At 33.4% G+C, this 23,430-nt stretch overlaps 2 non-coding genes across 2 annotated transcripts; one reads left to right on the top strand and one right to left on the bottom strand.

Moving 5' to 3' along the window:
• The first annotated feature begins 8,129 nt into the window (after positions 1-8,129).
• Positions 8,130-8,201, top strand: Smp_tRNA_01260_Pseudo_TTG.1.1. The gene has a single exon. It is a non-coding gene (tRNA).
• Positions 8,202-22,867: 14,666 nt separating this feature from the next.
• On the bottom strand, positions 22,868-22,933 carry Smp_tRNA_00470_Gln_TTG.1.1. Its single transcript has one exon. It is a non-coding gene (tRNA).
• Positions 22,934-23,430: the final 497 nt, after the last annotated feature.

Below are 23,430 nucleotides of genomic sequence, written 5' to 3'. Positions count from 1 at the left end.
ATTTTTATGAATAATAATGGTAAGCTATTTAAGTGGTAATCATCAGTTGTATTTTACCCGACGATGAATTGTTAGTCACGCAATAAACATTGGGAACATCTGAAAGAACAAAAAAATATCAAAAGATTGTTCATGACTTGTTAGAAAAAATTGTCATAATTAGTATTGTGGTGTGCGCTACTGATGTCGACGGATATAAGTATCAATGCAAAGTGCAATACCTGGTGTCAGAAGGCTAAGAAGATCAAAGAGAAGAGGACGAGAACAGAGAGTGATTGGTTTGGAAACAAAGGAACAATCAAGTCCGAGACAATCGATTGATATTTTTCAAATGAAGTATTTACTATATGGTACTCAGATTTCACTAAGAAGTCCTGTGATTTTGAAACGTTTTTAGTTGTCCACACTGGTGTTCTCATTCACTACAGTATTACTAGAAGTATTACTACAATGCAACTGAGTCATATTTCTAGTTCAAAAAGTGAAGTGAATGATGACCGATATCTATCCCTTCAGTATTGATCAGATTCTACAGATCAAGCCTCGGTGTTGCCAGTAGTCTAAAAGACTCAATGGTAACATCCCTGACTATGCAGTTGGGTGACGTGGTCTTGAGTCCCACAAGGAGCATCATTGTTGATGAGTTCCATCTAGTATGAAACTCAGGCACAGGGTTTCCTGCTGACTACCTTCAACCACCTGATATTACGACATACAAAGTAGGTTAATTGAACAACGTAATGTCGTTTGAAGAGAACGGTCCTGGGTTCGAGTCCCGGAGTAGATGTCAGTCGTAGGATGCAGGTACATTAAGGTAGCTTATATCGAATAAGACGAATGCGTATCCTGGATTCTATTGCTAGTGATCATCCATCTCTTCTTAAAATCCTTGTGTATTAACGGTAATATGGCGGGAATCCGTACAGGAGGCACGTATGCCAAAAAAACTGAACAGTTTTAGTCCTAAACATCAATGAGAAATTCAAACAACCAATACGTATAAACATGCAAGTTCGTTTTTCAATAAGTCTTTACAATCCCATTTTTTCATAAGATTTTTATGGAAAACCATTAAAAGTCTAAATGAATGATTATTAGAACATAGAAACTGTCTCGTTTACATTTGAACTTGAATTATACATTGATGACCTAAAACATTTCTTATTTTTGATTAAATTACTATGATTTATTCAACTAATTTTAACGGATACCATGAAATTATTTAATTTGAATCAATTGAGAGTTTCACTTAAACAATGTGAAATGATTATTTTCAACAACAAAAAAACAGCTTCCCTTTCTAGTTGTTGCCAAGTTTTATTTATCCTTTTTATATCTGGCTCTAATTCCCGGTACAATTTGTTTTTGGTTTTGCATTTTTTTCCCTTCTGTTTTAACGATTCTAAACTAGAGCTTGCCTTATGATGAAGTTTGATGATTTCCGCAATATATAACCTATCCACCTCCAGAGTGTTTTCCTAATTTCCTCTTCGGCTGAAAGTTGGATTGCCCTCCGTCACAGTAGGTCTTTGTTAATAGTGTTCGGCCAACGGATATGGAGTCTTATGAGTAAACAATTGTTTATAAATATATGTACCTCATCGATGATGGTTGTAGTTCTCCAACTTTAGGCTCCGTACGATAAAACCGTTTCGACGTTTGTACATAAAATTCTGACTTTGGTATTAGCTGACAGTTATTTTAAGCTCCATATGTCCTTCAATTCTAGGAATGCTGCTCCTGCTTTCACTATCAATTCATTCACATCTGTATCAGATCCTTCCTGGTTATCGATAATTCTTGCTAGTTATGTGAAAGTTTTACCTACCCCAGTGCTTCTCCATCAAGAGTGGTTCGGTTTGTATATTCAACACGTACTCTGAATTTATCTACTTCTAGATAATATTTACTTTAATCCCTTCCTTCTTTGTTTTAAAGAATGGTTTGATGATTGTGTACCCATGAGATTTCGATTCTGTTAGCGTTTTTCATGCTTCCTTGGAGAGTATCAGTGTAACTCCTTGTTTGTGTGAGTCATTTTCTTCGTAACCAGAATACAACACTACCTCTCTTGTAGATAGTCTTTTCTGTCCAGATTGTGTCCAATCGGTTTTACTTATTTCAAGCACCTTCACGTTGTATCATTTTTATTTTCACAGCTGTTTGAATGGTCTACTTGGTCTTCTACATTGTCCGGACATTCCATGTACTTATATTAATTGTTGCTCTGGTTGTAGGGAGGTGTATCATCCTCTTGGCTTCCAAAGAATCTTAGCTTTCACCATGAGGCTACATAATTGTTTTATACGAATACCGTTCAACTCTCAGGAAAGAGTTTAAATGGTTAAAATATTAGTTTGTTAGGGTTTTTTAGCAATTTTTTCCTAACGGGTTGGGCTTGCTAACCTCACTTTTAACCCTCCTTCTATATGCAGAAATGGGATTGTCAGTAATCCTAAAAGAACTCCAGGCGGAGTTATTTTGTTTATTTACTGTGTGTTTTTTAAACAACTGCTTCATGGTATTTTTATCCTATGCTTATTGTAAGCGTTACATTGAATCGACCGTCGCGACGTCTTTTGCCTTTTATGAATTACAGTTAACTAATTATATAATAGGTAGTCAACCTCACAACAAAAATTTACTACTGTGTCCTGAATGGAAATTATTACTTATAATATGTTACCATCTTGCACTTTATGTCTATAATAACGTAAGTTTTTGGATTTGAATAACATAAACTACTCGGTCAATCTTTCTGACTCTGTTTTGGGTAGATTAGGACAGAGTGGTTTCTGCATGAGCAATGAATTTTATGGTATTTTGTATCAGAGTTAGTTGATTCAATGTTATTAGCTCAGTTAAATCTGAGTTCCTATAAACGAATATTTCATATTTTTGTTCGTAACAGGTAATTAAATATAAAAAGCATATCTAATCCCATTTAGATTTCGTCATCTTATTTTTATTTATTTATTTAAACACATAAATATTGGTACAAGGAAGCACCAGATAAATATGCGCCACACAAATCTCATTCGATTTGTGTGAGGATTTCGTCATCTGGATGTTACTGTATGTTAATGTTTTTACCTCAAGTTCATCGCTAAAAACGTAACAATTTTATCTACTAAATCAAATAGTATCTTGTTTATTATCATAAACAACTCTTGTAAACTATAATAAAAGTGTAGACTAATATCAGACGAACCCCAAATAAGATTGAACATATGTAGCCTTGACAATGATACGAGTTAATGGCAAGTTTAAAATGGTTGTGTTTAACAAGCAATATCAATATATTATTTCAACTGGGTCTAATTCAAATTTATACCAATCAAGTTAATTCACTAATAAGTGTTTACATCTCATAATTGGATTGATCACATATGGCAGTATTTTAAGTTTTGTCTGATATTAGTTGATACAGGCGATGGAATATTGGTTTGTTTAGCAATGAATTTCGCGGTATTGAACACCACTTTTTTATGAACTATCACTTATCAACTTCTTAATGAACAAACTGTATTCAATATTCAGTCAGGATATTTTAATTGTTCAAACCAATATTCCAGAAAACTAATTTAATTCTGTAAAATCGAAATATTAATTATCAGAAGGGGTTTTGTGGAGATTTAGTATTTTCATAGTTGAAAGCGTGAGTCATTTGAAGCTAGACCACCATGGAAAACCTGAGGCACTGGACGGCCGTTTCGTCCTATTATGGGATGCGAGTGCAGGATTGTGGATGCGCACAGCTGAAAAGTCCCACAATAGGACGAAACGGCCGTCCAGGTTTTCCACGGTGGTCTAGCTTCAATTGGCTCACGCTTTCAACTATGAAAATCGAAATAGTTTATTCATTAGCTGAAGTAAAACAAAGATAGTTTGAAAATTCTGATCAATCATATAAAAACCTCACTATACATCTGTGCTTTAGAAAGTGAATCGTTTTGAATAGTGTGAATTATGTAGTATACCTAATACAAATACACCCATGACCAAGCAACTATACGTTCATTTGCATGAGAATCAAGTCTGAAACATGAGTCTTAGATACTAGATTCTGAAAAGTGATAACGATTAATGTACTAATATACAGTTAAAGGGAAAAAAATAGTATTTCAGTTAAGAATGACTAATCTGTTTCTTTGACCTTAATTTTATCCACCCACGTTATTATTAAGCCGTACATATTTGATTTCCAGATTTTAACTATGCAATTTATGTATGTTCTTTCCACACAAAAAAATGTGTGGTTTTATTTGTATCTGCTTGTTTGGCGAGTTATGACATTTCAGTACAAGGTGATTTTACAGCCGCCTTTTTTGTATATTAACTTTTTTAAATAAATGTCTTTAGAAGTTAGATGTACGTCAATTCACATTATTTTTCTCTACAGATGTAGGTGGAATAACTTCTATCAACAATCTCTAGAAATACCATTCCTGTCAAATGTACACAACTTAATTCATATATATTGATTTTTTGAATCCTCCCATTGATGTTTACGACCTCAACTGATCAGTCTCTTCTGGCATATGTACATTCTGAACAGATAGCCCCGATATCGCTATTCAGTCATTAGAATTTCTAAGCAGAGATGAATGGTTGCTAACAGTGAAATCCAGCTAAGTAAATGACGCGATTATTTTTGAGGAGAACAGTACTTGGTCCGAGTTCTGGGATGCAGGTACACCCATCTTACGCGAGTCCAAAGCAAAACGGGCAACCTGAACTCCACTGTTAGCCACCGTCCATCTTTACACGACGTACTTTAGTTAACACCACATTTTTCTAGCAGTATTGAGGCAACTTCTGAATTCAATTTCTCTGTACAAATTACTGACGTTTAGAGGAGTGTTGACTGATGATCACTAATTCATGTAATTCGATTTATCACAGTAGCTCCCTTTAGGTTGGTGAAATATCAAGTTGAAGTGTACGATTTTATTAATGTTAGTTGTAAGAATAATCTGAAGTTATAGTCTGGGACTTTTGAGTGTTGAGTTACGTGTGAAATCCCGTGTTAGCCTATTAGGTTCAATGCAGTGATACCTTCGTCGTCTATTTGAAATCTCTTTACAAACTCCATTCTTATCTGCTTTGGAATTGGCTGCGAGTCAAAGCTCAACAACAGTCGTTAGAAAACCTGAAAATAAATAGAAACAATTGAAATAGGCATTTAGTTTTATCTACAACATTTATATAGAACCCGAATTAAAATACTATGTAATCCCAATAATCATTTAAACAGTCTTAGCAGTTTTATTATTTTCACTTCATTCTCATATGGTTTCTGATGCAACGTATTGATTGCTGTAACTTTCTAGTTCGTCCATCAAAAACTCACAAAATTTTTTTCCACTAAATGGATTAATCAAATAAGTAAATCAGTTTACTTAACATTTTAGGGATAACCACTGTTTGCTGATCAGTAGAGAATTTCAATGCTGAAAATCAACAACATAGTGACTTAAATCTTATTAACGACTAACATTCAATACACCACAAATGGTTATCGTACTTCATTAAAGTAACAGATATTGAATACATCGACAAGGATTCAACCTAATATGGTATTTAAGAGTATTTGAAGTATAGTATAAACTAGTAATCCCAGAAACAACGCAATTTATTAGGTGAACACATACGAATGTATTGTATTTGGGATTCAAAAGCAAAACAGTCATCAATACATAAGAATCATCGGTTCATACAAACACCACACTTCATTCAACTAACTTATATGAGTTGAAAGGATTTTAATGCTAACTAACAGTAAATATAATCAGCTTACTGAGTTTGTTTTCAAATTAATGTTGAAGAGTACTGAAAACACTGATGAATATTTCATTCAACCTAAAACCTAATAATAGTTAAGAGCATACTTGATCTAAAACATAAACCTAGTGAAGTAACAGTATGATATTACATCTTATACAGGATGATATTTAATAATGAGATTATCAGTTTTGTTATTGATTGACCTTAACTTCACTTACAGTAGTAAGTGATTCTATATATAACAACAAATTCTCATTAAATAGACATATGAAACTATACAATTCAAATCATTATTCATTCAGTCATTTTAGTATCAATGCTGTATTATTTTTTTTACAAAAGACCTTCACAATATCATAGAAATAATTGTCAAACTGATAGATTTATCATTCCAATTTTATACTATGTTAGCAGTAAAAAACGTTAAATCTCACAGAATTATTAGGTATAAATTGGTTCTACAACTTTCATTCTCCTTTATGTGCATTTATAAGTTCAGCTGCTCCTGTGGAGATAGCTATATCGGACGTACTACTAGGCGACTTAACCAACGAATGAGTGAACATCTACCAGTATAGTTCGGGAAGGGCCAGATAAAAACAATACGCAGTTCTATCTTGGCCCATGTAATTGATAGTCATCATAATGTAGATAAATCGAAATCATTTCGAGTGATCTATTGTATACCTCCATCATTACCCAACGGAGTTCGTTCCCGTCTCCTTCATATAGCAGAAGCCATAGGAATACGTACATTCAACGCCAATTTATGTGTATAGAAGAAATTTGTAACCCCCCTTATCCCTTCCATGGCCGAACATAACTTAGCAAATGACTTCTTTTTTTTAAAATTTTGTTATCATTTGTTTGTAATTTTCTGCCTCTTTCCGTTTGTATTCTTCACTATCTAATTAATTATATGCTTCTTATTACGTAATGATTTCAATGTTTTTTGGTTGTTATTCTAGTCTATTTACCCACGTTTGACCTCTTATTTCCTAAGTTTAACTATTGATAAGACTTTTGTTATCGTAATTTACTATTCTTACTACTATCAGTACACCTGTCTTCCCACTGTCAACTTGTACTTTTACCTATTATGCTCGATGACGTATTCTATTTCATTGTGATTATTGACTCAAATTGCCTTGATTGGTCTAACATTTTCGTATAAATATTCATGTATATTAGAGTAAAGCCTGATGACGATCTAATTGAAAACAATTGTTCGCTTACATGTGTTGTTCTAACTTTCATTCTATAAAAAAAAATGGTACTTTCCTTTATAATATTTCTTCTAATGAATCCCCATCTATAATACTGATATCAATTATACAGTATTATGATAATAAATGTAATCCCGCATGCGGGACTCGTTCCCAGGACTTTCGGTCTCGCGCGCGAACCCCAGGGGATTCATCTTAAAGCTAGGCACTAGTTTCATTAAGTCGGTATATATTCAAAGAAAACAAAAAATTGTTTTCAACACTAATTTTTTCTTCTATCTAGTTTGATATGATTTAATGGTAACCTTTGTTACAGTTTAACATCGCTTAAGAGATTACTGAAAACTATAAAGCATTGAACGAGTGTTTCATTTTGATTTGAAACTCCATACAAATTCATTTCGAATCTCATAGTAAATTATAGTACTAGATTAACAAACTGAAATCAAATGGATCTTTTTAAAAAAAATAATTACAGTCAGTTCACCATATTCATCAACTACTATTAAGTGTCGTCATTACTATTTATATCACTTATGATATTGATCAATTCAATAAGTTACTACATCTCATTAGAAATTCAGGAATTAAGTTGTACTAATTAATTAATAATGATGAGCATATACCCAGCTAAACAGTAATGGTACCATGAATTCCTAGTCCTATAATAACTATTTTTAGTATTTAAAGCTTCCATTAACATGTGCTGAATATACAGTTTAATTTATTCTCAATCTGTTTATATTGGTAACTATTGAAATTATATAAATGAATGATAATAAACTTAATGAGCATTTATATCTCAATGCTTAGCCATTAAAAATATTAGGTGAGTAGGTAATTGAAATACTATTCGGTAAATCAATCAACATTTGTATAACTGACTCTTAGATAGAACACAATTTCTTTTATTCGAATAGAAAACTAAGATAAGCTATAACATCTTTGCTTACCATGCTTGTGAATTAAGGCTATATCGAGGCAATAAGCACAGTATGCACATATGCCAATTAGAGACTGACCAGTTGCAGTCCTAAACATCAATGGGAAGATTCAAACAAACAATACTAATTGAATTTAAACTTCACCCCATTGCACAAGCAAGTGGCTATCAGGACTCAGTAGCTGAGTGGATAATGCGATGGCGTTTGAAGCGAAAGGTACTGGGTTCGAGTTCCAGATTGAACATCAACTCCGAGATGCAGGTACATCCAGCTGACGAGTCCCACATATGACGAAACGCGCGTCCTGGATTCCACTGCTAGCCACTATCCATCTTTGCTTATAAGCTAGAACAGTTTCATTATTTGATATTACAAAATATATCAGTACAAACCTTATGGATAGGTAATTGTAAACATCTTATCTAGGAAATAGTTAAAATAATCTGTTAGGTTAATATATATATCAGAAAGGGGTTTTTGCAGAGATTGTAGTAATTTAATAATTGAATTCATGAGTCGATTAAAGCTAGACCACTATAGGAAACCTGGAAGTACTAGACGACCGTTCCTTTCTAGTATGGGACTCCTCAGTGGTGCTTATTCATAATCCCGCATGCGAAACTCGACCCCAGGACCTTCGGTCTCGCGCGTGAACCCCAAGAAATTCATCTTGAAGCTAGACACTAGTTCCATTAAGTGAGTATATATTCAAAGAAATCAAAAAATTGTTTTCAAAACTAATTTTTTTTCTATCTGTACAAGTCATAAATCCATAATCATCGTATTTCATTTGATTAAAACTTCCAAAGTAAGCACCTAAACGTTCAGGTGGAATTAATCAATTTACTGTGATGAAAATGACAGGTTTCATGATGATCACGTTTTAAAGACGTTTAAAGTTATTTAGCAAATATCAACAACCAGTTTCGATTATGGTTAATTTTGGTTAAGCCCTTTTATTAACCTAACAGATAATGTTATCAGAACAGTAACAATTCGTCTATTATGGTAAGCAGAGACTGACCGGTTGCAGTCCTAAGAAATCGATGGGAAGATTCGAACAAACAATACTAAATGAATTTAATTCGTCTATTACTTTGTACTGTTATGATCACTAGATCACATGACAGACTCTAGCTAAAATGTTGATAGTTTTAATACCGCTCGATGATTCATTCTCTTCCTCATGTGTATGTATGTACTCAAATCCTATTATTAGCCTTTGCTATGCCCTTATGCAACTTGACTATAGATTTGCCTCTGTATTTGCTCTCATGTATACATATTCTCTTCTCTGCTCCAAATTCGCTTGATGTGTTTATAGCTTTGTGATCTGCGCTATCCACTAATCGGCTGTAGTTTCCGCTTCTTATTTCAAACACCGTTGAGATTTATATGATGACGGTTACATAGGTGATCGGTTAACGAAGCAAAGCCACAACAGTTATGCCATTTGAGAAGATTTAAAGTTTCTATTAGCCATTTTAAGACGTCATCATGAAATCTATTACTTGCTTACTTATCAATTCAATCAAAATGTTTACATCCATACTTCAATATTTTTTTATTTTAATAAATACAGTAATTATAGATTTATAATATGTACAGACTGAAGGAAAAGTTGTCGTTGAAAACGATTTTTGACGAGACTATAATTTATGGACGAACCAATCAGATTTAAAAGAACAGGTCTTGTATTTTGGCGCGAAGTTCATGCATTCATTTGTCTAAATAGCGTTTGATCATTTTAGTTGATTTCAGTTCGTGATGTAAACCATAAACCTAATTCCTAACCCTGTAGTTCATAATCCTTATCCTTCAAACTGCTTTATAACCCTCATTCAGTCATAGTTAGTAGGTAGACTTCTTATGATAACTAGCGTTGCTCAAAGGTTGTCCATAAACCACGGTCTCATCCAATTTTTCATTCCAAATACTCTTTATCTCTTTTGGAATTTATTGTTCGTGAGGAGTTTAAAATTACTAAAACCACTCTTTATCGAGTATCTTTGCTATATCAATTAATTTCAAATACCATTAAATTAATTTAAATGTTTGCTTTTAACCATGAATGTAATATTAAAGTGATTATTTCATTGTTATTACTGATACAGATTACTAAGCAACCAAAGTTAAACATAATTAAAGTAATCATTATGCATATTTAGATATTGCGGCATTTGTGTTTTATTGACTTTTTTTTCTAATGCATACACACTGAAAGTTTTTTAAGTAATCATTATCAAAATTACTTTGAATTATATATTTCAATGTTCAACGATAAACCAACAATCATAACTTATTGTTCACCTACTTACTTACTTACTTACGGGATGGGATAGCTAAATTCATGCCCAACCCTCCTCCTTTATCCGGGCTTGGGATCGGCAGTAGCCCCCGGAGGAGCTACAGGCGCAGTTATGACTCATTGTTTAAATACTTCATGTTCACTCATTCAAAGTGAATAATCAATTGTGGACATTTTAATTCTTTTTTCTTTCTTTCTTTCTTCTCTTCAAATTGTTTAATTCAATAAAAATGACTAATTTCTCCATGATCATATACAAGATTATATTCGTATAATTTATGTGTGTATTTTCATTAGAAATTGAATTTTAAAATGATTATTTCGTTGATTGTATTTATTTATTTAAACACATAAATATTGGTACAAAGGGGCACTAGATATATATGCGCCACACAAATCTCATTTGATTTGTGTGAGGGCTGTGATACTGCCTGGCTGCCCAGACTGAAGTAGGTGATTTTCTTAGGGGGCCACACCCGGAGCCTTCGACCTAAAGATCTGATACACAAGGCAGTGGAGCATCGTAAGGAGATTCAGTCCCATGGTAGTCGGTGACCAACGATTGATTCATACGCCATTTGTTCCCTCAGGATACTGGGGCCCATGTGCACCATTGGTTTGGAATCAGGGTTTTCCAACTCCCCTAGATGGACTTTCCGTGTCCACCAGCCCAGTTAAAGCACCGGACATTCGCATTTCGTCCTCTTAATTTCGTAAACAATAACACTCCGCCATGAGAAGGCAGTGAGTAGGACTTCCCTGTCAGAGTCTGTATACGCGTGGCCGTGTGAGAGCATTTGGAGAGGTAGAGCGGACTCTCCCCACTCTCGGACGTACCAGGGCATTCGCGGGACTGTATCCACACTACTAATAAGCAATCAAAAAGAAAAGTAATATGAACAAATTTGAATATATTGTGCAATTAACCATACTAATATTATTTTTATACCTACGTATAGATTCTCATTTCAATAATAATTAGAACATCAGATGGAAAATTAACGTAATGTACATAGGTTTTATCATTAGATAATGAAATGGAATTGTCATATAGTTTATGATGCTAACTGAAATTGTTATGATCAGAATTTACAAGAAAATTCGTAAAGTTTATCTGGTCATTGGTACTCAAGTGTGACAAAATATCTAGAAGGTCTGGAGAGACTCGATAACCATTGACTTTCAATCATGCCAGGGTGAGATCAGTATCATCCATAGCAAGAACTGATTATCATGCAATACCATGATCTGACCCAAGTTATAAATGAGAATAATTAAATGCCAACTCAGCAGTCCAAAAGATTGTAGGTCCTAGTATTCTGATTCCTTATGGAAGTGTGGATATACAATATTTAGGAGTTTTATTCTAGTCAGTAATAGCCGTCTGACGACTAGTGTTTTTCAATAATGGTGTAGTTAAGATCAACCTGTTAGTATAATTCATTTTTTTGAGTACTAAATGATTCTAAAGACAAATAATAAATCCTATAGAAGTTAAAATAGTATGAATTATCCCGTTGCTGCTATTTTGACTTAAATTTGATCAGTCCCAAATAGAACAAAACGCGCATTCTGGATTCCACTGCTAGACACATATCATCCATCCTATGATAAAGCCTATGTTTCAAACCAGGGAAAAAAAATAGAATTTCTTTAAATTCTAAACTGATAGTAGCTAAGTCAAATTGGAAGATTCTTTAAAAATGCAAACACACAATCGTATGCGGAAACAAAAGCAATATTTACAGTTCACCGTACATATCAAATTATTCAATGGATAATTCGAAATTCAAAGGTTCACATATTTTACTGTAGTATAATTAATTAGCTGTCTATGACCAAACTATTATCTATCTATCTATCTATCTATCTATCTATCTATCTATCTATCTATATATATATATATATATATATATATATATATATATATATATATATATATATATATATATGATATAAAGTCTAATTATATAAAAGGTGAGTCTGTAATAGTAAATCTAAAAAATATTGTCTAATAAGAACACAACATATTTACTCTCTGCTGATGAATTCCACCTAAAGATTTTCTACGTTAGAGAAGAATACGAGATCACCTAAAATCTGCCAACGGAACGAAGGTTCAGCAACACACAACATGACAAGACAAGCTACTCACTGCGTCACAGCCCTGGTAACTGGAGGGAGAAGACCAGCTTTAGCTGAGGGGAAAGTATATTCCATAAGCAGTTGGACGCACGAGCTAACAAGCGCATAACTCAAGCGTATATATACAGTAGGAAAATGTCCTTAGGAAACGTAATTTTACTGTCAAACATTGTCTCATAAATGCGACCTCTAATTAGACACAACATTTAATAATGATTACAATAATTCCATTGTTTATATTCAGGACTAGATTTCTATTAGTCTTTATTTGTATAGGTGCATCAACGTGTGCTTGCAGTCCTAAGGGCTTTGCTACACATGATGTCCAGTCAACTAAACCAGTGGCTCAAATAACACCTGATCGATAGAATCCCATCAGTTCTAGACTGTAGTATCAGTTTATATGTTAAGCTCATATACTTCATTCTAGTTACTGGCCAAGCCAATTCACCTATACACTGAGTCATCTTTTGATCTTGTTAATTATTCGCTTATTAACCTTGACTATATTTTTATATGAGCGTATATGTATGCACACTTCGTATCCTATTCATCATATGTCTGTCATTTATTTTTGTCTGATTATAAATATTGAGTAATGCTTGCTCATAGCGATTTGGCTTCCCGGCCATCTGCACTATGCATCATCTTTGCTTCGCTCGCTTACATTTGCTCATGTGCCCACAGCTTGGTAGTCTGGATCATTCATCAATAAAAATGTAGTTGCCGTTTCATTTTGCCTTCTGATATTATACACCGTTAGGATTGGTATAATAACGGTTATCGAAGTGAACTATTATTGAAGCACGGCACTACAAGACAAATAGGACATCGGTCACTATTCTGTGATCATTCATCTGTAAATAAATACATTAATCTTAAATCACTCCGTTCAATGTTTCCAGTGGCGAGCTGATGAAACTTCTTGGTCATTTATTTCCCAAATTTGAGTTTATCGATGTAGATTTCCTTTTATTTCATTTATTTCGATTTTCAGTACAGAGTCGAGAAGATTGTTGAATATCACTGAAATTATGACCCGATCAATTTTAGACACAATTAAAGATCTGGACGGCCATTTCATCTAAGTATGTGACTCCACAACAATGCGAATCTACAAGCCCGCACATAGGACTCGAATACAGGACCTTCAGTCTTCTGCGAACGCTTAACCTATAAACCAATGAGCCACCATCCATCGGCGTCAATGTTTAACCTCAACCAATTCACAATATTGCGCGACTATCTTTCATTGTTTTTGGTGGGTAACTGCCTCACGTCTGACACTGTTTAACTTCACCGGTCAAAGCTTCCTACTAGAACTCCAAGAAAAACCTCTCGAAGTTAGTCACTAGTGAGCACATGATAATTTTCAGTATAAGGTTATTCTAATTAACAGAATATATTTGTCAATTGCATGAGTTTACGCGCTTTCGTAAAGTGTTTACAACTTATAGCGAATCTAATTACTAACAAGCTCAATAATCACTATCACGGTGCTTCATATATTTTCCTCTATATCTGTCCTTTGCAAAATCAAGAGGCGATTACAATAGAATTTATACATCATATGTTTATAAGTCGATAAAAATTGATCTTATGGAAGCGAAACCAGTCTTAAACGTTTACGAATGAATATAAACCATCACTTCAAAACTTTCTATGCATTCACGAGTTGAATGCTTATAAAACGGCACTTCTATTAGAATATTTCAGTTTTGATGCTGAGAATTCTTCATTATTATCAAACATATAGTACTGAGTTAAACGAGTATTATTATCATTACTACAGATTGAGATAAATTAAGGGTTGCACAACAGCTATCAAGTCAAAAATTTTCAATACACAGCTCAACATCTAATTACTTTATGGACTGATATCATGTCTTTGTTACCTTTAGCATTTCCCCAATCTACTCCTATGATGTGTAGTATACCACGTTGTACCAGTTAATAACTGGGAATAAATAATAATTCTGGACCGTTTCAATCAGTTAAATTAGTATAATCATACCTTTAGATTTCCTGTTAGATTAAACAAGCAGTAACATTGTATGCAAAGATGGATAGTGGTTAGCAGTAAAATCCAGAACGCGCGTTTCGTCCTATTTGGGACTCGTCAGCTGGATGTACCTACATCTCAGAGCTGACGGTCACTCTGGAACTCGAACCCAGTACCTTTCGCATCAAACACCATCGCCTTATTCAATCAGCTACTGAGTCCTGAGTCCCGATAGAGACTGACTAGTTGCAGTCCTAAACATCAATAGGAAGATTCAAACAAACAATACTAATTGAATTCAAGTAGTAACATGTTTTATCTTTGTTTTAAGTAAGACTTGGTTTATAAATTGTAATTAAAAAAGTCCTGTTTTGTATTGTCAATGTACATCTTTCAACTCACTATAACTTGTAGACAATAATAAAATGTACAACTTGTTATACTTTGTTTGTTTTTTTTGGTAAATATAAGGATGAATTATTGATCTAATGAATAAACTACTAATCTATACCCTACTTTGAGTAGTCATAATCGACCAAAATCATTAGTAATATAAATTATGGCGTCTTCTTATTAGAAGGAAGAAACGCACACAAACACACATATATATATATATCTTTATTTAAGTAATATGTTACATGTCTAATTTATATAATTTTATTCAATATTTCTGTTTATTTCATAGTTGTTACTATGACTTATATACCTTGTTGAAGAGGAAAATAGAAAGAACAAAAGCCAATCAATTTTCTATTATCAAAAAAAAAGACTAAATACAAAGAGGGAAATAATAGACTTATGACAGAGAGAAAATATACGGTTACTAATATCAGACAGACATATATTTACATTATATAGAAATTAATTCTAATCTTTAATATTACAAGAGTAACCAATTAATCGATAGAAACATATCCAGGGTTATTTTATAGCCATTATTATCATTTAACAGTTGGCATTTTTATTTATTTTCCTTTAATTTGATTGGTTAGTTTATAATTATATATATATACAATGAAGTATTTCTCATTCTCGTGAATTCTTTTTCTCTCTGTTAGTGAATCCGATTCTTGTTTAGAATATTATTATTATCAGTTGGGTTGTTTCGAAAATCTGTGTAACTATACAAATATTGTAAACAAACAAAGATGGATAGTGGCTAGCAGTGGAATCCAGAACGCGCGTTTCGTCCTATTTGGGACTCGTCAGATGGATGTACCTGCATCACAGAGTTGATGTTTATTCCGGGACTCGAACCCAGTACCTTTCGCTTCAAACGCCATACACATAGTATGCACATATGCCAATTAGAGACTGACCAGTTGCAGTCTTAAACATCAATGGGAAGATTCAAACAAATAATAATAAGTGAATTTATACAAGGATTGTTAATAGTTAAGAAAAATGGTGTCTATTATTTAGTAATAGATAAGTGTAAACAGCCTATTTTAAACATGATCAACGTTAAAAAAGATATATAATAATAATATGATAGTTTAACTCAAGGAATATAGATTATGTTACTAGTACTAATAAGATTTCGAGATGAAACTAAAGAAATTAAAGATAAAAAGTTTTGGATCTCGATACAAAGTTCATTCATCCACATGGTTAAATAGCATTTCGGCATTATAGCTAATGTCAGTTCGTAATGGAAACCCTATCTCCGACTCCCAACCCTTACTTCTAACTCTTCATCTTAATCCTGATTCCTTACAATAATTTATAACCCTCTTTTGATCCTAATAAGCAGGTGAATTTTCTCAAGGTCACTTTAGAGTCACTCAAATGCCGTCCACAAATCATAGTATTTCTGATTCTGAAGAAGTTCACATAAATTTAAACTTATATCACTATAATCAAAAAACGACCATCATCACTAGTAAACCGCATCACCAAATTGTATTAGTAATACATAAAAATACTAACAGCCAGTCATAGGTCTTAATTTGTTTGTCAACTTCCGAGTATCATGTACTTATGATACTACTCTAAGATCAGACAATAGACTTTCAAGTCCTATAGTGAACAGACAATTAGTTGAATAATTAACCAGAAAAATACATTCCACTTATTCCAGGATTAAAGTTTATCTACGGAGCTTGTTAGATTATAGTAACATTCTAAAGGGAACTTTTTGTTAATTGGTGGCTACATTGTAGTAACATCTTGATTTTCAATTTATTTTGAGTCATATTAGTTACTAGCAATCTGGTAAGAAAAGGTACGTTGATTTGTGTTACTATTTACATGTAGATAGTTATAAAACAAAATAATAGCTTAAAAGCTTCTGCAAACTAAAATATAATAAGATAAACAAACGTGAAGTATCGTTGGCTGTTTTGTGTCATCTATACATTTCCTTGATCGGATAAGTTATTCTACCTCAGTTGGATATTTTTGTATACAAATGATGCATATTATTATATATTTGGCGGATATATTGACATTTTAATTAATTAATGAACTAAAACGTCATTTGTATTGAGAAATAATAATTGACACAACCGAATCTCATAAATTATAGATTGTGAAACAAGAGAACTGATTCAGCTGAGCTATTCGAAACAAGAATTGAATTCTCTGGGTATAATTCTTATTATCAACGGGATTAGTTAGTAATAATTTGAAGTGGTGGAGAAAACTTGTAGCTCAGGTGGATGATTTTGATGGAGTTTTGCACTCTGAGCTGGATGGTTTGATCGTGGAGCTTTCATCTTTCTTGTTCTGATGTCGTTCAGAAGAACGATGAAAGCTCCACAACCAAACCATTCAGTTCAGAGAACAAAACTCCATCAAAATAAATTGAAGTATTTTGCTTTCAATGTAATCTGCGCATAGCCCTCTTTCAAATATGCTATGTTTTCATGAAAAATATATAAATGTAATTGGGTTTCCAATCTAACATACATGCCTCTTTGTGCGTATGTGTGTGTGTAAGATCATGTTTTATTGTAATAACCATTTAGTTGTGATGCAACCTATATTCATAGTTAGGCTAAAATGATTGTAAGTGTAGGGTTATGGAAATTGTTGAGCTTCATTTAAATCTATTCTCGGGTGTGAGGTCGTGGATGCTCACTAATGAGTAGTCTCATACTTTGACTAAACAGCTGTTCAGTGATTCCAGGTTTTCAGTGGGGGATCTAACATTGGTCGGTTCATGATTTCAATAAAATGATTGTGTTTTGGTATCTATGATAGAAGAAATTCTGTATCTTTTTACAAATTTCTATCATATACCAACATGACTTCGAAAAAAACTACCACATTCATATTTGCATCAATGTATAGTTTTTCATACTCTCCATTCTATATAAACTTGCTTAACTCACTTATTTAACCCTGTTTCTCCCATTGAGGCAATTGGCCACCCACCAGGAACACTTACTTAAGTTAACTTCTGAAATGATTAAGGTATCTGTTTAGTATTGAATAACTTTGTCAGATTTTAAATTCGAAATATTATAGATACTTATAGCCTTAATAATTTAATAATACTGGAATTTCAAGGGTTATTATGAACACTTGATTCATTCTGATTCGTAATACAAATTAACATCGATTGGATAACTGATTAGTATGAAACTTAAATATGACAAATTTCCAACAGGATAATATTTAATAAGATCTTTTTGTGGCTCTGGAATATCAGATTCCAATTAGATGGTATGAATGATTGTTATTGAAATACACATGTCGCCAATCCTCGCATATAATGATCAACTTAACTCGTGTTAGTGAATAACGGAATTAAACAAGTAAATACGAGAATGAAGATTTGAATGCCTATATTTTGTACACTCATTGATCTGAACAGACAATCAGAGGAACGAAGCGAAGAGAAGACAGCGAAGTGAAATGACGCACGATGGAGAAGGTGTGAGAGACGACTCAATTTAGCCAAGCATGGATCGAAACAAAATAAGTTACAAACATTTGATGAATGGGATAAGAAACACACACACATACGCTTACATAAGAACAGTTAAGGTTGATAAACGAATAATTGACAAGGTTAATATGTGACTTAAGAAAGACGAATAAATTGGCTTGTCCGGAAATTAGAATAAGCTATGTGAATTTAGCATAACAACCGACTCTACAATCTATCAATAAATTTATAAAAACATGAATTTTGAAAATTTGACCAATTATTTTCTCACGCTTTTATGAATTATGTTTGTGGTTGATATTAATCGACCAACTTATATTTTCAATTGTAAACATGGGAACATATATCATGAAGATTTTGATCATCAAACTTCTTCATATCCAGATAGATTGATACAGTTAACGTGTTCTAATCATAAAATCCATTTTGTCACTATAAGCATTAACATCATTATTAGTCAAATTAAGTATTTCTAGATTATGCCGAAAAGAAATCTAACAACATTCGAGTAATCCTGATCCATTTGAACTTGTTTATCTTGTAGAATCATTAATATTGTTGAACAAAAATAATGGCTTTGAATAAGAGTATTCAAGCATAATAAAAACTGGGAATAGTAATACCGTTATATCGATCCCATCCCTGTCGTCAGTTGTTATATCGATTGAATGCGAGTGCCCTGTTAATATATATGAACGCCAATTGGAGAGGAATGAATTATTGATCAGAGCAATGATACAAAAAAGTCGTATGAGCAGTCTAGAGTACTTATCAGTCCTGCTATCTGCCCAGCCCAGCCAGTTAAATCCAGAACACCAATAACAGCCTCTGCAATATGAATTATTATTCTCAAACATACTGAGTTTATATAGCAAACAGACAGACTACATCGTACCATAAAATAGAAAATAACATTTGTACAAGATTCAACCAAATGTGGCTGTGAATAAGGGGGAACAGTAATTAATAGACTGGGTATAACTCAGGAATGGTAAATCATACGGTAATAATCTATGCGTCAAGATAAAGCTCATAATAAAAGGAACATGAATATGAATAGTTAACTTACTTAGCAATTATAAAATAGGAAATATACATATCATATTGGTCTATAAATAGTCCTCAAAAGTTACCATTCATAATTCTCTTCGGGATATAACAGGGTTAAATAATATGCTCAAGACTTTTACAATACTGAATTTATCTAAGTAAACATACAAAGAACAGTGATGAAACTATCTGTCTATTAAAAACAAATAAATTAAATGGATTAAAGTAATAATGGAAATCTTAGATGAGTAATTTTGATGGAGTTTTGTTCTCTGAGGTGGATGGTTTGGTCGTGGAGCTTTCATCGTCCTTCTGAACGTGCTGATGATGTCGTTCAGAAGGATAAATAATTCACTCACTTATGTAGTCATCATTAAAAAGGTTCAATTCTGGGTATTTGTAGATGTAATGAAAATTTTCAACGAATCCTAACCAGTATTGTTACAACGTGTAAACCTCTACAAAGTTGAGAATAATTTACATTACGAACTGAATTTAACTAGACAGTACTGTCAAGTACAGAGAGTCCCCGGTCAGATATTACGTTTCGCTATGTTATTACTAGACACTAAGTTGGCATCTAAAGTGATATTGTGCGACCACCACCCATTGGTGTTGGTTATACCTGTCTCACTTCTTACATGATTAAACTCCATCAATCACAGCTTATCATTAAAACTTCTTGACGTTAGTCACTAGTAAGCACATGACTCTAATAGAACGAGAAGTTTTCAATAGCTATTTACAATAATCTGACATGTTATGGGAATTAACTTTCCAATGAACAATCTTTACAAACCAATAGCCTTAGTAATTTCTATAAACTTTTGAATATTTCAACCATGATCCATACATCGGTTCAGCTGTTAATGGCTATGTCAACCAATTAACAAATTCAACTAAACAAATCAAGTAATTATTTTATAGAATGTAATTAATATACTGTATATGATAGCATTATTCTGAGCTACATGTAAGCTAATAAGTTTATAGTACATTCAAAATTGGAATACATAATAGCTTACTTCGAAAGTAGAAAATGAACTGTCCATTAGAAGACAGAAAATTTTTCGAAAGATAGAATCATAATATAGGTTAAATGAAAGTGATAGTTCTGAAAAAATTAAAGAAAATTTTAATTTAAATATAATGAACGTTTTTGAGAGTATGTAAAATAAGAACATTTCTAAATTGTGCTCCCAGAGTTGCCGTCATAATTAAAATAGGAAAGAATTTATTTAAATTACGCCCTCATTTTTCTTGTCTTCCAAAACAGAAAATTTACGAGGACATTCCAAAAAAGTTCACAAGCCCAGAACGAATTACTTGTCAGCTGACTATCGACTTTCCCATCGAATCACCAACGAGTGGAATTCATTACCTCAGCACGTGGTTGAGGTTCCATCCGTCGACTCTTTCGAAAGAAAGTTGGATCAACTGAGAGACCATCATTTCCAGGACTAACACAAGCCATCAAGCCTCCTGTCCTTTCCAAAATGAAACTGAAACTGAAATTTATCATCAAAGCAATTAAAAATTATTCGTTTCTTTTTTTAGAGAGAAGATTAGGTTTTTGCCTTCTAATCGTTATATTCCCCAACGATTTAAGAAGGGCGGGAATTCACCGTTTATTGATAATTTCGAATATGGTTATTTAAGGTCCCGTGTCCGGAAGTTCATATACTAAATTATCAATTAACCGGTGTTAAATATTATTCGGTTCAAACTGTACAAATTTGACTGTAAATAGGTTTGTAATTGTCACATAAAAATTAGTGCATTCAGATATCATTTTGATGTATTGCGGGTACTAAATAGATTCTCATCTAAAATCTTTGTGTCCTTAGTTGCTTCATTCTATTAACTTTCTGTTGAAATACAAAGTAATCCACCAATACAATTTATTGTTGATTTCTGCCTTCAACTAATCTATTTAGAGATGTGATTATTGTTATGATGGGAGGGGCTCGAGATCTGATACTAATACATATAAATAGGCTGTTTGGATCTCCCCATTGCTGTTTACGACTGCTAGCGATCTATCTATTTTGGTATATGTGTACCCAGTATAGATGACCTCGGTATTGTTAAACAGCCACAAGCCTTTTTAAGCAGAAATGAATTGTGTTTCGCGTATCGTTTTATTTGAGACTTGTCAGCTGGATGTAACTGCACTCCAGGGTCGATGTTCACTCCTGGATTCGGAGACAGTACCGTTTGCTTTACGTTCCATCGCGTTATCTACTTAGCCTTTGAGTCTGGATAGCCACTGACTTTTGCAAAGAGAAACTCCAAACATGCATTATTTATGAGTTAAAATCCATCCCATTGCACAAAACGGTGACTATCTGGACTCAGTAGCTTAGTGGATAACGAGATGTTGTTTGAAGCTCACAGTTACGAGCTCGAGTTTCGAAGTGAACATCAACTCTGAAATGCAGGTACATCCAACTGACAAGTCCCAAATAGGGCAAAATTTTCTAGTTGACTAGGTGATTCATAATTTTAAGTCTTTTAAATATACTAAGTAATGAAACAGGTGTTGAGGATTACATTAACACGTTGAAATTATGTAAAAGATAGATAATTGTATTAACAAACTTCATAGTTAAATAAAAATATTAACATATACAGCTTATACTTCCATATTTTTGGTTTACATACGTAGTGGTTCTAACTTATATGAATATATGAGTAGGCAATTAGGTTATAGAAATACATTTGTTTTTAAATTAACAAACATTAATTTGCCAAGTGTATCTTTAATATTACTGTTCGAATTAATACTACTCAGGATTGTTGGTTGGAGATGTCATGACTAAGAATCATTTTGAAGATGATTTGTTTATCAACAAGAATCAGTCAAAATTTCAAGACACTTCTAAACAGTCCCATACTAGGACGAAATAGCTGTCCAGTCTTTCTTTATTATCACCGATTGTGTAATTAAAATCAATTAGTGATATAAAGCCATAAGATTCGACAATCACCATCTCATGATAATAATTATTGATGCGTTGATTAATGCAGAATTCCTCCTCAAACACAGTATTTGCTGAAAAAAAAAACAAACAAATGATCCTATTAGACACCATACTTTTCGTTGCAGTATTGATTCTTAATTACCGCGTAGAAAACTAAGAGAAATTGTAATAATCCTCATTATAATAGTCAAAAGCATTAATAAAAACAATCAGTATGGTTGTAAGCAAAGATGAATAGTGGCTAGCAGTGGAATCCAGGATGCGCGTCTCGTCATATTTGGGACTCGTCAGCTAGATGTACCTACATCTCAGAGTTGATGTTCACTCTGGAACTCGAACCCAGTACCTTTCGCATCAAACACCATCGCCTTATTCAGTCAGCTACTGAGTCCTGAGTCCCGATAGAGACTGACTAGTTGCAGTCCTAAACATCAATAGGAAGATTCAAACAAACAATACTAATTGAATTCAAGTAGTAACATGTTTTATCTTTAGCAGAGATGGATAGTGGCTAGCAGTGGAATCCAGGACGCGCGTTTCGTCCTATTTGGGACTCGTCAGCTGGATGTACCTGCATCTCAGAGTTGATGTTCACTCTGGGACTCGAACCCAGTACCCTCTTTCTTTTGTAGAAATTCGATTCATTTGCTTCTTATCGTAGAATTAAATCTAACAAACGTAACTGCATGAAAGTGCATCGGAGTTGAAACTCGACTGACAAATACATAAAGTTAAGAGTCTGGATTTATCCACGGCTTGTGCTTACATTCTGCCTCAAGGCCAAATGACGGATGTAAAATTACACACACACTGTCTTTTTTTCATAGTTAAAAGCGTGAGCCAATTGAAGCTAGATCACCATGGAAAATCTGGAAGCACTGGACGGTCGTTTCGTCTTATTATGGGACTCCCTATCAGTGCGCATCCACGAGATTCGAACCCAGGGCCTACCAGTCTCGGTTGAAGTTAGACATTAACACCTTTGGATGCCGGTTCAGTGGTCTATCGGTTAAGTGCTTGCGCGCGAGACTGGTAGGTCCTGGGTTCGAATCTTGCGAGGCGGGACCGTATATGCACACTGCTGAGGAG

This window comes from Schistosoma mansoni (genome assembly GCF_000237925.1).
Source record: "Schistosoma mansoni, WGS project CABG00000000 data, chromosome 2 unplaced supercontig 0171, strain Puerto Rico, whole genome shotgun sequence".
Taxonomy (NCBI): Eukaryota; Metazoa; Platyhelminthes; class Trematoda; order Strigeidida; family Schistosomatidae; genus Schistosoma; species Schistosoma mansoni.
Note: the sequence above shows the minus strand (reverse complement) of the source record. Positions and strands in the feature narration are given on the sequence as shown.